Below are 17,069 nucleotides of genomic sequence, written 5' to 3' on the forward strand. Positions count from 1 at the left end.
GTAAGAGGTGTGTGAAGACAAGGGTGAGTGAATCTCACTGTCAGTAGCCTCCAACTGTTTTCCTGCCCTAAATAGAAACATCTTACATTAGAAATTACTAGTAACAACCCACATCCCACCAGGCGATGGTGTGCCTGATGCCTTTTGAACCCGTTTTGCTAATTAAACCCCTACAACTTCTATATTTAAAATCCAGATTTTATTTTTATGCCACTCTAAAATTGGACCAGCACACTAACTCATCCTAGCCCTAATGCTATAACATTACTGCATCTTTGCCCAGTCCAAATAGCATGTTAGATACAAAATAATAACGTGGCCTTCGAGGAGTTAAAAGCCCCTCGAGCAACAGCCTCTCCTCTTTCAATGTGTGTTCATTCCACCCAACTGATACGCTCCGCTGGTATTGGCCGACTCTGCAGAAGAGGCAGCACAAGCTGGATGTATATCTCTCCTTCCTGTGCAGACAGCCTGCGATCAATTGGCTTTAACCTCAAACCCTATGCCTGCATAAACTGCTCGCCCACCAGTACGAGTCTGCAATGAAAATGCAGCCCAGCTAAAATAAAAGGGCTGCACACTGCACAGTAAAGGAAGAAAAAGAAGCTCCATAAACTGGACAACTTGATACACACACATACGCACACACACACTCATCGAAAAAAAGGGAAAAGCTTGCTGGGGAAACTAAACATTAACAAAGAAAGTGACAACAGCAAAGAAATTAAGAAGCATTTAACCCGTCAAAGAACTTGAAACAATTCTGCATTTGAGGGTAAGTCTGTCATTACCATTTTTCTCAGAATTTGTTGTTCAAAATGTTGTTCCACTCGCATTCTCACGACTTTACAACTTAGTTTTAAAATAATTTTAATGAGGCTTGTAATTTCATTTACAGCTCAGTTAATTTGAAAAAGGTTTTTAAAATGCGAACAGGGTTCCTGGGTTTGTCTGATTTGGATCTGATTCCCTCGTTTATAATCAACACAATTTCATTCCTTTGATCTGGCCCTTTAGTTAAATGATTCCAGTTGGGGATATTTCTGTAACTGTTTCATGGTAACAATTACCAGAAACAGATTGTGAGCTTGGATCTGCTGTCAGCTTTTGGTTAAGTGGAAGTGTGATGCATTCAGAAAAAAAAACTAACAAAAGAAAAAGTTGTTTCTAAACAGATTACATGCTATAGGATATTGCTACCAATCTGATACAAATGCTTGGCTTAAGGTGTCTATGCTAACTTCTGAAGATACAGGAAGGTCTTAATCTAAGGTTTGGCACCAAGGCAATTGAGTCATTGAGTCCAAGGACTATTCAACAGGGACAAAGCGAGCAATTGGATACTGTGTTACTCCCCCTGTCCTCAGTTTGGTGTGAATCTCTTGCCTTCGCACAAAATAAGGCTGAGAAATGAACAAATAAATTGCTTGCACCTCACTTTCGACCAATATATGCCACAACCCAAAGAGGATTAAATTGAAATGTGAAAGGAAATTGAATTGTACTAATAAAAAGAGGAGTATGTGTGTATGTGAGGAGTAAAAAAAAGTTAATAACTTTTAATGTATGAAGTTAAGCCCAGGATATTGCTGGTAGATTAACTGCAGAATAGTTGCATATTTCTGTACTCATCTATTGGTGGGGAGATTTTGTACAATGTAATGACAATATTCAAGATGCTATGTGTTTTACTAATATAAAAGGCTGTTAATTTGTCATGGCGCTAATGGGTGATTATCCTGCAATACAGCCACAAAGGCTATGCTGTAGATATATTGAGCTATTACTGGAACAATTGAACCTATGAAAATTTCAGTGCAATTATGTAACATAACATATGACAGAACTGAAATACTTTTCTTAATATCTGGGATGAGCTGAAAACTATATTTTTGACATGGATTTCAAAGAGTTTAAATAATCTGCAAAGCACTTATTCATATTCTTAAATATTTAACATCTGGAATGATGTTCAGTGTTTTTCCAGTATTGCATTAAACCTTTTATTATCACATTGCTACATGAGTATATGTTATATTTCTCGCATTTTGCTTTATGGATTGTTTTAAAATTTTTATATGAGGAATGGGCGAAAGTGGATAGACCTTGGAAATGGTTTGATGGGATAGTGAAGGGGGAATATTACAGTTCAAACAAAGTTCATTTAAGTAAAAGCAGTAAGTGCTAGACAAAGAGGTCTGGCAGCATCCATCGAGACAGAAACAGTGTGAATCTTTTAAGTCGAATATGAATCTTCCACAGAACTTCATTTAAGTGCAGTACTTAATCTGCAAACACTTAAGTGGCCAGAACCATGAGAGTCTCGGCCTGTGGTTAACATGCATTAGCGCTGGGGGCGTTTGATGCTCTCACTGGATTGTTAAGTGTACACCAAGATTTCTCAACACCACCAGAGCTCACACTCATCAATACAACAGCACAATTCCAATTTTAAATTACATTTGGAAAATAAAACTTCACAGGTACAGAAATTTGTTTTAATTTTGATTGTTCTTACACATTTGGTTTACATATTCGACTTCACGACCTTGTGGTTATTCACAGCAGGTATCACAGTATAAAGCAGGTGTAAGCTTCTTGGCTGATAGAAGGAAGGGCATTTATTTCTTGCAGTGAGCTGTTGTCTCTCCAAACTCTGGCTAACAAAGATTATTACAAACACTCTTCGCTGTTTGTGCTTTCTGTGTGACATCCTCAGAGCTTCAGAAATTTTCAATTGGGGTTTCTTTTCTTTCTCATTCTGTCAGTTTTCTCTGCTCCTCCCCCACTGGCTCCTGCTGGAGAACAGCCTCCCACCTTAGCCCCAGTTCAGCCTACAGATGTGTTGACAAGACTTGGCAGTCCAAGTTGAGTGCTCCTGACAAAAGTACTCAACACACTGCAGTGAGAGGGAGGGGGGCGTCCACTGAATAATGATTGGAAACTGCAATCACAATGCATTTCCCTTTCATAACACAAAATGTGCTGAGGCCAATTCAAGCCCCCCTCCCCCTGAGATCAGCCAACACAGCACATACGTGAAGCTGGAACTTTCAGACACATTGCCGTAACCAGCTGAACCATCAGGGAAACCCTTTCACAAGCAATTCATTTTCTTTCTAAGTCACACACAACTTAACATTCTGTTTTTTTACTCCTCCTCATTCAGATATAGGTTCAGTGAATGTTCAAGCTTAGAGCTACGTTTTGAGACAGTTTGTGATGGAGATTCCGTATTCCCACCATGATAAAACATCATTAGCCAGTGCGCAATCTCCCCTTTATGTGCCATAAGTGCCTAGCAATGCAGAATATCCTGCATATGGTTAATGTTCGCCTTAACTTGTGTGTGCATGGGTGCATAGCATCTTCCAGTGTGCCATACCATGCGATAAACAGGCTGAACACAACAGGGAAAAGTTAGGGAGTGCATTGATCGCCTGTGCATTATCACAGAGGTAATCAGGACAAAAATGGTCTTGAGATGTAGTGCAAATCAGACAATAGTGATCATAACTTGTTTTACATACTGTCTGAGCTCCACTTCCATCAGATATGAGGTTGCTCACTCAGCTGCTTTCTGTGTCTGATGGAGGGAGATTCTCCCCAAATATATCATGATGCAAATGAAACATAACTTTTGAGGAAGAGGAGCAGCCATTCTCTAAGGCCCTATTTTGCCCAGTCCCACTGTGGTTTGATCTCCTCTCATTTCTTTCACTCCATTACTTTGCAATGGCATCACTTGTGGTAAAATGTTCAGGAAAATCTTGGGTTCAGCCCCTGGTCTTGCTTTTTGTATGTTCTTGGGATGTGAGTGTGGCCAACAAGGCCAAATGGTAATGAGTCACCTTCTTGAAACATTGCAAATCCCTGTGGGGAGGCATTGATCTCATGGTATTATCATTAGACATATTAATCCAGAGACTCCAGTGATATGTGGGTTCAATTCCTGGCATAGCAGATGATGGATATTGAACGCAATAAAGATCTGGAATCAAATCATGAATAATTGTCAGGAAAAACCTACCTAGTTCACCAATGGGCGCCTTACCTTGCCTGGACTACATGTAACTCCCCACCCCACAGCAACACTTTGGCTGCTAATAATTAGGGATGGGCAATAAATGCTTGCCTAGCTAGTGATGCCCAAATCCAATGAATACACAAAAACTCTTTGAGGTGTTAGTACACACATGATGCTGTTGGAGAGGGAATCCCAGTGACAATGATCTAGCTCCAAATGAAGAGAAAATTTCAACTGGCAGTGTTCCCATGATCCTGTGGCCTTTGTTTTTCTGGCTGGTAGGGTTTGCAGGTTTGGAAAGAGCCTTGATGAGTCCTTGTTTGGTATCCTGTATTTGCAGCACAAACTGTGTTCATTGTGCAGCAACGATGGAAGAAATGAATGTTTAAGGTGGTGGGATGGGTTGCCAAGTAAATAGTTTCTTGAGCGTTGTTGAAGCTGCACTCATCCAGGACAGACAAGAGGATTCTGTCACACTCATAACCTTTGCCTTGACTGGCATTGGAGAGTCAAGATGTGACTTGATTGCCGTAGAATACCCAGCCTCTGAACCTGCTGTTGTAGTCACAGTATTAAAGATGGATGGTCCAGTTCAAGTTCTGGTCAATGGTTACACTCAGGGTATCGATACTGGAAGATTCAGTAATGGTGATACCACTTAATGTCAAGGGATGATGATTAGATTCTACATTGCTGTAGACTTTAATCGCCTGGATCTTCTGTGGTACAAATGTTATTAGCCTTAGCCTGTGATGAGTAAGCCAGTCTCAGCAGGGGATAGGGGTGGAGAACTCAGGGTCAGGGGAAGGGGAGGTGGAATGGATAGTAGAAATGCCGACAATCTTCCTGGATGAAGAGGGAGTGAAATAAATGACTCTGCAGCCACCCAGCAGGGGCAGGAGCATATGCGGACAATGAATGAGGACACTTCCAGGTTCAGCTTTTGTTCCAACATTGGAAAGACTGCTCTATTGTCCCAATTCCTACACTGAGAACAGTATTTGTGCAGGGAAGGGAAGAGGGTGCAAAGAACAAAGGAATTTGCATTTGGAGCATCCTGAAGCACTGTCTGTGCAAGGCTGCAGAGCTATTGCTGTGGTGGAGGAAACCGTGTAATCCATTTGTACACACATGCAGAAACAGCAACGCGTTCATCTGCATTTGGGCTGAATGCTGCTTGGTCAAGGAATAAATCCCCTTGCTCTGCAATTTGGGATTTTCCACTTGAGAATCCAAACACAACTTCAGTTTAACATGAGGTTTATAAAATCATGAGGGGTAGAGATGGGATTAATACGAGTTGAATTGGGGGATTTCAAGACCGGGGGAATATTTTTAAGTGAGAGGAGAGAGATTTAAAAGCAACATGAGGGGCATACTTGTTAAACAGAGGGTGATTCAGATGTGGAATGAACTTCCTGAGGAAGTGGTGGATGTGGGCACAGTTACAACATTTAAAAGATAATTAGATAAGTACATGAATAAGAAAGGTTTACAGGGATATGGGCCAGGAACAGTTAGGTGGTACTCGTCTAGTTTGGGATTATGTTTGGCATGAACTGTTTGGACTAAAGGGTGTGTTTCCATATTTTATGACTCTGTGACTCTGTGATTCTATGTGAAAGTTGGCACCTCAGACATTGCTGCATTCTCTCAGCATTGCACCAGACTATCAGAATGATTGTGATTTATCTTGAGTGGAAGATGAACACACAGTTTTCCAAGTGAAAGGCAAGCATGCTACCTCCTGAACCATGGTTAATACGGCATTGCCGTTGCAGTAATGTGGTATTTGAGCCTTTTCCAAGGACCAGGGTTTTATCAGTACTATTGCCCCTATCCTCCTCACCATCTCAGTAATTGATCTTTAATATTATACAATCCAGCCTCCAGAAACTTGCCTACGTTCAGTTGAAAATATTTTGATTCATGGGAGGGGCCAGGGAACGGAAATGTCTCCCTGAGCAGCAGTATCCTGTTTTATATTGCCCGCATGTGTCGGCTAGGCCAGCATGGGATCAACATGCCAGAATGGAAATTTATTCCACTACAGGTCTGTCTTGCCTGACACACATGAACTATTGCCTTTGTGAATGTTTCACAGTTTGTAATTGTTGGCTAGGAGTTCCGAAGGAGATTTAGAAAGTAATGGATAAAATTAGTCACACATTTCCAAAATGAAAGCCAAAGGTAATATTATGCTTCCTGTCACCTCTCTGGCTGCTTTCATGTGGTCTGTATTTTTATTACACTGTGTCGGGCTGAATCCAAGCCAAGACCCATCTGGGGTTCTATTTATTGCTGGAATATATTTTAAGTAGCAATACAGGGCATCAAAAATCAAATGAGCTTCATCGTGACCCATTCCTATTTGATTCATTTTAAAATCGACATGAAAGAATCTTGGATACAGAAGAACTCAAACTCTGTGAGAGGACTATTAATATTTCAAAGATTGGGACAGATTTGCATTCTGACTGCTGTGATTCTACTAATCCAAGTCCCAGACCCTATTGAAACACCTTAGGCCATCTTAAACCCTGATCATAATAACACTGTCTCCCCACTCTCCCCTTGGGCAGTATAGGTTCTTTAATAAGATGCCTTTTAAAGTCTATTTAAGGCTGTATTCCCAAATCATTAGTACATGAGTCTGTCCATATGTTAAAGTGTGCTATGGATATCACTGTTAGTAGTAGTGCCTGTATTCAGGGTAAGTTCCAGCCTTGAATTGTATAAAAAGCTGTATTCGTTTAGCTGAATGACAGTGTTTCTGCCTTAAAGTGTAGATGCATTCTGCATTTTCACTGTGTTCAAGTCAACATTTTACACACTACCTGTGTACTTTCTATTCTAAAACCTTCTCGAGGTCTCAAATCTGTGCAGCTCTTTGCTTCCTCTGTAACGTACCAGCTCTTGAAATCATTTGATATCATTTAATTGCTAGTCCCCCTTTTTGGAAGTAAAACCTGCCCTGGAAATTTCAATAATACTGACACTTGACATGTCAAAGTGAATCATTGCACATAAAGTGAACATTGGGGTACAAAATGTTCAGGTGTGATTAGATCAGCAATTGACTCAAAATCAAAATTGCCCCTAACGAATGACCTTTAGAGTTCTGTGATTGTACTTATGAAGGCAAAGGAAGCAACTGCTCTGTGGGGATCATACCGTGTGATAAATAAGCAGGCCATCTGCTTTTAGCGAGAGTGAGACATTGGCATAGACGATTAGAAAATTAACTCTTTGCTTTTCTTCCAGTGGTGATACAATATCCTTTCAAGTTTATTTAAAATCTCAACTAAAAGGCAGCATCTCAAACAACATGACATACTTTCAGTAGCGAAGTGTGAACCAAAAATCATTGTGCATTTAAAATCAGCTTCAGGTTACAAGCATTCCAGCTGTTAGCTAGGAAGAGGGCAGACCCCATTCAAGCCCAGCTGACACAACTGCTTTGTGCTGGCGCGGAGAAAGTGAGGACTGCAGATGCTGAAGATTAGAGTCGAGGGTGTGGTGCTGGAAAAACGCAGCAGGAGAATCAATGTTTCAGGCATCAGTAATTCATAGTGCTGGCACGGATGAGTTGGAAGGGTTGTTATTCTGAACTTTTTATTTCTTTATTTTTTCTGATTTACTCCTACGATCTGTAACACCAAACATTTTATTTCCTTATTTTTCTAACTTTATTTCCCTAAGGACTTGTGCTGAGGTACCTAAGATGGTGCCATCAGTGGCGCCTTGTAAATTTTTCACTGTAGTACATGTGACAATAAAGTTAATTCAATTCAATTCAAAACCCTTGGAAATGAGAAATAACTTACAAACTGGAGAACAACCAAGTGGATGAAAACACATCAACCACTCATGTACAGTACTTGCTGCTTGATCGGAACAAACTAAAGTTCAATTACACTCACATGGAAAAAGTGTTTCACATTCAGTTTCAAGCTAGGTAGTGGAACCTTGATTCTAGAACTTGGGTCTGCAAAATACTGTGAATGGACATGCTCTATATGTGACAGGATGCAACTGCCTCATGGATGGAGTACAGTGGCTTGGCTGTCTCACCTCAGAAGGCTTGCACAGGGAAGAATGCTGCGAGCAATGCAAGATCACCTGGTAGACATACCACTACCAAGGCTGGTGGCGGACAAGTTTAGCCTCCTCCAGAAAAGTGACACTTTTTAAAAATGGGAAAAAAAACTTAGAGAACGAGTGCAAACATGCAACCGTGTGCAAGGTGCCTTTTCCCTCAGTTAATTGCAGGGGTGGGATCCAGGATTACCAATACATTTGAAAAGGGGTCATTCAACCATAAAAGTTTGGGAACAACCATAATAGAGCCTGAAGGTTTCCTCTCTAATTGTGTCTGTACAGGCAACATGGAAATGTATTGGGTGGGGTTGGGGGGGGGGGGCGGGGGGTGGGGGTGGTTGAGACAGTGAGAGCCCTCTGCTGTTTTCTTTCAATGGAGTACGAGAATAAAACTGTGATCATACACATCCTGGTCTGACTGCATACCTCAAAATGGAGCTCCAGTACACCCAGTATGTTCACTTTCAGCTGTTACTGTTTTCTTCACTGGTTTTTCCTTCTGTTTACATTGATTCGCTTACATGCATAAATCTCATTATTCAAAATCTAGTACGGGGGTTTGCCAATATACGAACGTGCAATTTACCAACACTTATACTTAGGAACGCAGGCTCATACAGGGATGTAAGTTTAAAGACTTGACACATGAACATTTCCTGTCTTTACAAAAAGCACCTTTATGTTATCTTGCATTATGTTCTCACTTGTGTATAAATTGACCTGCAAACCAATCGCAGCCTAGGGACTGCCTGTTGCAGTTTTATCTAAAGTACTAATTTTTGGTACCTCTTAGCAGTGCCAAATGGTGAAATGCAAATCAGTTTGACTAAAACCCAACATGTTGTCACAAAAGTAGGCATTAAATATATATTCATAGAATCCCTAAAGTGTGGAAACAGGCCATTTGGCCCAACAAGTCCACACCAACCCTCCACAGAGTAACCTACCCAGAACCATTCCCCTAACTAATGCATCTAACCTACACGTCCCTGGACACTTTAGCATGGCCAATTCACCTAACCTGTGGAAGAAAACCAGAGCCCCCAGCAGGGACAATATGCAAACTCCACACAGTCACCCAACGCTAGAATTGAACTCTATCCCTGTGAAGCAGCAGTGCTAACCACTGAGTCACCAGGTCACCCAATGATCTTTCCTTGAACAAGGTTTTGCAAGTTATTCCAGACAGATATTCCGATTCATTAACTTCCTGAGTGCAGGAAGATGAACTGTGTCCTCTTCTTTATACCCCCTTGTTCTTGGTTGGTCACAACAGGGTTAAGTTGAAAAGGATCCCTTACCTTGTGTTCATCCTTCCCCTGGACCGAGTGAATTATGCTTTAACAAGAGTGAATTTCACCAGGCTCTCAAGTTAAAAACGAGAGGGATTATGAGTTGTTAAACATGAAAAGAATTACTGACACAACATACATACACTCAGATTAGGAATAACAAGCGAGTCCAAAAAAGGATAAAAGTTAACAGATATCTAGATCACTCACTCTGAGTCATCCACAAGCAGTAGACAGTGGAATGTTGACAGCAGCGCAGTAGATTTTGGGAAACTTGGCTTTTTTAAAATTCATTTACAGGATGAGGGCATTGCTGGCTAGGCCAGAATTTATTGCCCATCCCTGATTGCCAGGTTAATTGAAATCCTTTTGTCCTGTTTCACAGTGCTTTTGCAGGCAGCCACGGCAAATTGACCTCTTTTTGGTGTTGTCCAGATTTCTATGTGTGCCCCTGGGCTTCGTTTTCTCAATCAGCTTCCAAGACATTGAAAAGAGTAGAAAACAAATTGCTGAATTATTTTTGCATTTGTGGTATTGCACCCAAGATTGAAATGAATGGGAAATAGATTGGGCTATGGGGTGGGGGGATAGAATTGAATTCAGTGAGCCGGAAGATTGAAATTGACATTCATCAGCATGTTAGTCTCATGATTTTGTTTTGAGTCACCATGCAAGCAAATGAACTGGCTCAATGCATTAATCAGCAGGATATCCGGGTCACTGGCCCTTGAGTAGTAAGTCGTTGCTGCTGGAGCATGGAGTACCATTGACTGGGAGTGGCTGCACGTCAGAAAGTAAATGTAACTCAATGGTAATTTATGAGAAAACTGTTATCTGTTTTCAGTCTCTTGCCATTGATGTTACAAATGACTCAATCTGAGATCTAACCCCTTTCCAAAACCTGACCATTCTGGCCAGAGAAGACAATCATTAAAAACCAGGTCTCTGTGTTTGAAACCCTGCTCTATACTGTAGCATGGTACAATGTTGTTGAATCGAAATCCTGGAACTCCCTCCCTCATTGCTCTGTGATTGCAGCTATGGCTGTTCAAGACAGATCACCTTCACTTGCTCAAGGGAAGTTACGAGCAGGCCATGAATACTGGCTTTGCCGCAGATACGACCAGAGTCAAATTAAACAAACTTAACATAGAGATTGCAATCAAGCAGCACTCCATAGCAGGTTTGGACCAATCAAATTACAACATATCTACTTTTTAATTGTGTCACAATCTTGGGAATTTTAGTTTCCTTTGATTCTACCAGATGACCCCTTTTGCCTTCCACAGTTAATCACAGGAGTGGTGGTCACTGTAAACTGCTCCATCAGACATTAGTTTTCCCTCACTCATGTCCATCCAAAAGATACCCAGTGCAGCAATGTAGTGGGCATTCAGAATGGTCTGCAAGTGGTGTCCAAATTCTTCAGCAGTCTACAAATGACTTTTCTGTAAGATGTAGGATCTGAAGTAGGCCATTCAACCCATCGAGTCTGCTCCACCATTCAATGAGATCCGGGCTAATCTGACAGTCCTCATTTCCACTTTCCTGCCTTTCCTCCCATAATGCTTGATTCGCTCACTGATTAAAAATCTGTCTCTCTCGTTGTTGTGGTTCTGTTCACCGAGCTGGGAGTTTTTGTTGCAACCGTTTCGTCCCCTTTCTAGGTGACATCCTCAGTGCTTGGGAGCCTCCTGTGAAGCGCTTCTGTGCTACAACAACGAGCACCCGAGCTACAAATCTTCTCACAAACTTTGATCTGTCTTTCTCAGCCTGAATATACTGAACAACACAACGGCTAAAGCTCTCCGCAGTAAAGAATTCCACAGATTCACGAGCCTACGTGAGAAAAAAATTCCTCTTCACCTCTGCCTCAAATAAGAACCAGGAGCAGGAATAGGCCATACAGCGTCTCAAGCTTGCTCTACCGTACAGGACAATTAAGGCCGAAGGTCAGCCCCTTATTCTGAGATTATGTCCTCTGCCCAAGCCTCTTCCACAAGGGAAAACAACTTTGCCACATCCACCCTTCAGTGAGGTTGCTTCTTGTTTGATACCTCATATGGAATCCACCACACTCCCAGGCGATGCATTCCAAATCCTATGTCATTGTACACATTCCCACTGGTATCTGTTGGTTTGACTTGAGTACAAGCCCAACCATATCATCATCTCCCCATAAGACTGTCCCTTCAAACCGGGATCAACTTAATGAACCTTCTAGAAGAAAGTGAGGACTGCAGATGCTGGAGATCAGAGTCGAGAGTGTGGTGCCTGAAAAGCACAGCCAGTTAGACAGCATCCAAGGAGCAGGAGAATTGATGTTTTGGGCATAAGCCTGCTTATGCCTGAAACATCGATTCTCCTGCTCCATGAATGCTGCCTGACTGACTCTGCTTTTCCAGCACCAAACTCTCGATGTTAATGAACTTTCTCTTTCGTTCATTAGCTCTTTCTGGCTCCAGAGGAAATCCAACTAAACCCTTGGCCCCCGTTGGAGTTTGCATTTGACTATTTTTCTTTCGAAATATGATTACTACTGCATTCCATAGAGTACTAGCTGAGATTACTCAGCACCTCCTCCAAGGTACAAATCTCTGGATTAGTTCATAAATGCACAGTTCAACTGAGCCACAGCAGGGAACCAGAAAATGCAAGATGAAGTATCTGGAGTTGCTGACCCAGCTAGAGTGGACAGGGTATGGTGAGTGAAGAGTGGAACATTGCAATTGGTTCTCATGTTCATGGGCTAGGGAGGACCAAACTAGTTTGCTTCGTAAACTCTTTTGGAAAAATTGCTTGTTTTGAGAAGTCAGGTGGGGACAAGATGTATATGGGAATGCCCTATGGTTAATTTACCTCTTGATTTCACTCACCAAACCTGCAGATTAAGAAGGACAAGGGACTTCCTATTAAGCATTGACTGTTAATTCTATGGAGTCGCCCTCTCCAAGAAATAATGAGGAAAGGAGACTGACATATTATTGGGAAATAACCTCATCTGAGAAGCTATGCCCTACTGAAAATGATCAGATTTTTGCCAGTGCAGCAATTCTTCCCCCGCCTTCGCCTCCGTGCCTACTTTCACAACCAAGCCTCCCGCCCACCCTCTGACGACCCCTTCTCCCGCCTCCAACACACCCCATCCACCTGGACACCCCGTGCTGGCCTCCTACCCGCCCTCGACCTCTTTATAGCCAACTGCCGCCGTGACATTAACCGACTCAACCTGTCCACCCCTCTTACCCACTCCAACCTCTCACCCTCAGAACGTGCAGCCCTCCACTCCCTCCGCTCCAATCCCAACCTCACCATCAAACCCGCAGACAAGGGAGGCGCGGTGGTTGTATGGCGCACTGACCTGTATACCGCTGAAGCCAAACGCCAGCTCGCGGACGCCTCCTCTTATCGCCCCCTTGACCACGACCCCACCTCCCACCACCAAACCATCATCTCCCAGACCATCCAGGACCTCATCACCTCAGGGGATCTCCCATCCACCGCCTCCAACCTCATAGTCCCACAACCCCGCACCACCCGTTTCTACCTCCTGCCCAAAATCCACAAACCTGCCTGCCCCGGCCGACCCATTGTCTCAGCCTGCTCCTGCCCCACCGAACTCATCTCCCAATACCTCGACACGGTCCTGTCCCCTTTAGTCCAAGAACTCCCCACCTACGTTCGGGACACCACCCACGCCCTCCACCTCCTCCAGGATTTTCGCTTCCCCGGTCCCCAACGCCTTATTTTCACTATGGACATCCAGTCCCTGTACACCTCCATCCCCCATCACGAAGGACTCAAAGCCCTCCGCTTCTTCCTTTCCCGCCGCACCAACCAGTACCCTTCCACTGACACCCTCCTTCGACTGACTGAACTGGTCCTCACCCTGAATAACTTCTCTTTTCAATCCTCCCACTTCCTCCAAACTAAAGGAGTTGCCATGGGCACCCGCATGGGCCCCAGCTATGCCTGCCTCTTCGTAGGATATGTGGAACAGTCCATCTTCCGCAACTACACTGGCACCACCCCCCACCTTTTCCTCCGCTACATCGATGACTGTATCGGCGCTGCCTCGTGCTCCCACGAGGAGGTTGAACAGTTCATCAACTTTACTAACACCTTCCATCCCGACCTGAAATTCACCTGGACCATCTCAGACTCCTCCCTCCCCTTCCTAGACCTCTCCATTTTTATCTCGGGCGACCGACTCAACACAGACATCTATTATAAACCGACTGACTCCCACAGCTACCTGGACTACACCTCCTCCCACCCTGCCCCCTTTAAAAACGCCATCCCATATTCCCAATTCCTTCGTCTCCGCCGCATCTGCTCCCAGGAGGACCAATTCCAACACCGCACAGCCCAGATGGCCTCCTTCTTCAAGGACCGCAGATTCCCCCCAGACGTGATCGACGATGCCCTCCACCGCATCTCCTCCACTTCCCGCTCCTCCGCCCTTGAGCCCCGCTCCTCCAACCGCCACCAAGACAGAACCCCACTGGTTCTCACCTACCACCCCACCAACCTCCGCATACAACGTATCATCCGCCGCCATTTCCGCCACCTCCAAACGGACCCCACCACCAAGGATATATTTCCCTCCCCTCCCCTATCAGCGTTCCGCAAGGACCACTCCCTTCGTGACTCCCTCGTCAGATCCACACCCCCCACCAACCCAACCTCCACCCCCGGCACCTTCCCCTGCAACCGCAGGAAATGTAAGACTTGCGCCCACACCTCCACACTCACTTCCCTCCAAGGCCCCAAGGGATCCTTCCATATCCGCCACAAGTTCACCTGTACCTCCACACACGTCATCTACTGCATCCGCTGCACCCGATGTGGCCTCCTCTATATTGGGGAGACAGGCCGCTTACTTGCGGAACGCTTCAGAGAACACCTCCGGGCCGCCCGAACCAACCAACCCAATCACCCCGTGGCTCAACACTTTAACTCTCCCTCCCACTCCACCGAGGACATGCAGGTCCTTGGACTCCTCCACCGGCAGAACACAACACGACGGCTGGAGGAGGAGCGCCTCATCTTCCGCCTGGGAACCCTCCAACCACAAGGTATGAATTCAGATTTCTCCAGTTTCCTCATTTCCCCTCCCCCCACCTTGTCTCAGTCGGTTCCCTCAACTCAGCACCGCCCTCCTAACCTGCAATCCTCTTCCTGACCTCTCCGCCCCCACCCCACTCCGGCCTATCACCCTCACCTTGACCTCCTTCCACCTATCCCACCTCCATCGCCCCTCCCCCTAGTCCCTCCTACCTACCCTATATCTTAGCCTGCTTGGCTCTCTCTCTCTCTTATTCCTGATGAAGGGCTTATGCTCGAAACGTCGAATTCTCTATTCCTGAGATGCTGCCTGGCCTGCTGTGCTTTGACCAGCAACACATTTGCAGCTGTGATCTCCAGCATCTGCAGACCTCATTTTTTACTCGAAGATTTTTGCCAGTGATCTAATTAGCTACAAATGATTACAGTTGTAGATTATTAAATGATTAAGGTCCATTAATCATGATATTAATCTTCTTCAACTTAAAGTCTCTTTCCGATACGATTTTCCCTCATGAACAAAGTGGAAGCCGTCATGGTAAAGTCAAGAAGTAGCTGGCTACAAAGCCCCGACCAGAGCCTCCCAGACCAACCAATGGAATGTAGGAGAATGAAAACCACACAGAGAGATATGAAAACTCTATCCTTCAGCAAACACACAGGGGCACGGTAAACCAGACATTTTTCAGCTGACTAAATTTGATACTTGAAGCTGCCCATCTTTTATGGGTGACCTCCCAAAGAGCAGGACAGTTTCAGGAATTGGGGCTTTAGCTCTGGCAGGAGGCCAGTACTCATGAGGAAGCAGCAGCTGTTAAAAGGCCACAGTAGCTTACAGAACAAGAAGATCAAAAATAGTGCATGTGTGAGAGAGTGAGAGAGAGAGAAGGGAAGAAGGGGATGAAAATGGTATAACAAGGAGCAGCATTCTTAGTGGCTATCATGATTGAGGCTTAGGTGGAGATAACAGAGGTGAAGGAAGTAGCTTTGCCATCGAAGGCAGGAGGTACCAGGTTTGGGTAATGCAGGTAGAATAGAGAGAGGTGGCCTAACCTACCATCGCAAATGTCCCATGGACACCCACAATGTGATAGAAACATTATTATATAATAAAGTGGTATGCAGAGTAGATCCTGATCTAGTGCTGATATAGTGCCCCAAACTATCTATATCAGTATGGTGAAAATGAAATAATAAATGAGACAGTTTAGACAAAAAAAAAGCACTAACCTAAAATGCCAAGTTGCCATCCCTCTCCCATCTTTCTCTAGTCCCATATCCTACTTTCTGGGTGTTGAAAAATTGAAAAGGTTGCACACTTTCCACTTCAAAGCAAGGCCATAAGGGATGACTGCAGTCTCATGGGTTGAAGCAGGTTGAACTATATGTTTCTATAAGTTCTATATGCTTATTTTTCCTGCAAAGAAAAACTTATGCTCACAACCAAGTGGGCAGCACGGTGGCACAGTGGTTAGCACTGCTGCCTCACAGCGCCAGAGACCCGGGTTCAATTCCTGCCTCAGGCAACTGTTTGTGTGGAGTTTACACATTCTCTGCGTGGGTTTCCTTTGGGTACTCCGGTTTCCTCCCACAGTCCAAAAATGTGCAGGTTAGGTGAATTGGCCATGCTAAATTGCCCGTAGTGTTAGGTGAAGGGGTAAATGTAGGGGGATGGGTCTGGGTGGGTTGCTCTTCGGCGGGTCGGTGTGGACTTGTTGGGCTGAAGGGCCTGTTTCCACAATGTAAGTAATCTAATCTAATCTAAAATCTAAACAACCAGTGAAAAGAAATTGCTGTATGCCGAGGGGAAATAACAGACCATCGGACTCTTAGGTGGGCATGGAGACAATACTAAAGAGCTTCTAGATGGTCACACACATACTGGGGGGGGGTTCAGAGAATCGCGAGGAGAGCTAATGTCTTCAGGTTACTAAAGGGATGGATTATCACAGAACAATATTGTCTCCAAATATACGGAATTTTGGAAGTCTTCTGTATCACAGTTAAGTCAGCCCTTTCCTAAAATAAGTGTCATTTGTATCCATCACAGGTGCTGGACATGCAGTCAAAGAAGTAACATGACCTTCCACCACTCATTCCTATATCAGATCCCCATGTTATTTTATCATGCTCTAACCCAGGGTTAAATACAAAGCACTGCTAGGCAAAATAAGACGATCACTCAACAATCATCTCTGCCGTGTTCAGCAAAAGTTCTTGTTCTAGGCTGACCATCCCAGGGATATAATATACACAGGCCCAATTTCCAAAGGACTGCAATTCACTTTTCAATATCATGTGTGCAGGCAGTGGGGACCGTCTCCTCTCATGAGCTCACTTCTGGTGTCAAAGATTAGTTGGAGGATTTCCCAACCAGTATCACAACACAGTGTGGGAGGTATGTTAGAGCAAGGGAACATCTGGTTGAAACAGCTGTCCAGCAGATTTCTACCTCAACCTCAAAGAAGGTTGTATTATTGCTTCAAAATTGAAACGTTCAAGCACAGGCTTTTAATCACTTCACTCTCGTACAGGCCATTAGCCCAACGGAGCTAGTGGAGATGCCAGAGGGGTTGAAGATG

General features: G+C 44.2%; 1 protein-coding gene across 1 annotated transcript in view; it reads left to right on the forward strand.

Annotated features, from left to right (window-relative positions):
• Positions 1–569: 569 nt before the first annotated feature.
• Positions 570–17,069, forward strand: part of LOC132828360 (prickle-like protein 1) — a 152,685-nt gene continuing 136,185 nt past the window's right edge. The window contains exon 1 of the mRNA XM_060845391.1: positions 570–775. The gene's annotated coding sequence lies outside the window, so the exon portion shown is untranslated. The remainder of the gene's footprint in view (positions 776–17,069) is intronic.

This window comes from Hemiscyllium ocellatum, chromosome 26 (genome assembly GCF_020745735.1).
Source record: "Hemiscyllium ocellatum isolate sHemOce1 chromosome 26, sHemOce1.pat.X.cur, whole genome shotgun sequence".
Lineage (NCBI taxonomy): Eukaryota > Metazoa > Chordata > Chondrichthyes > Orectolobiformes > Hemiscylliidae > Hemiscyllium > Hemiscyllium ocellatum.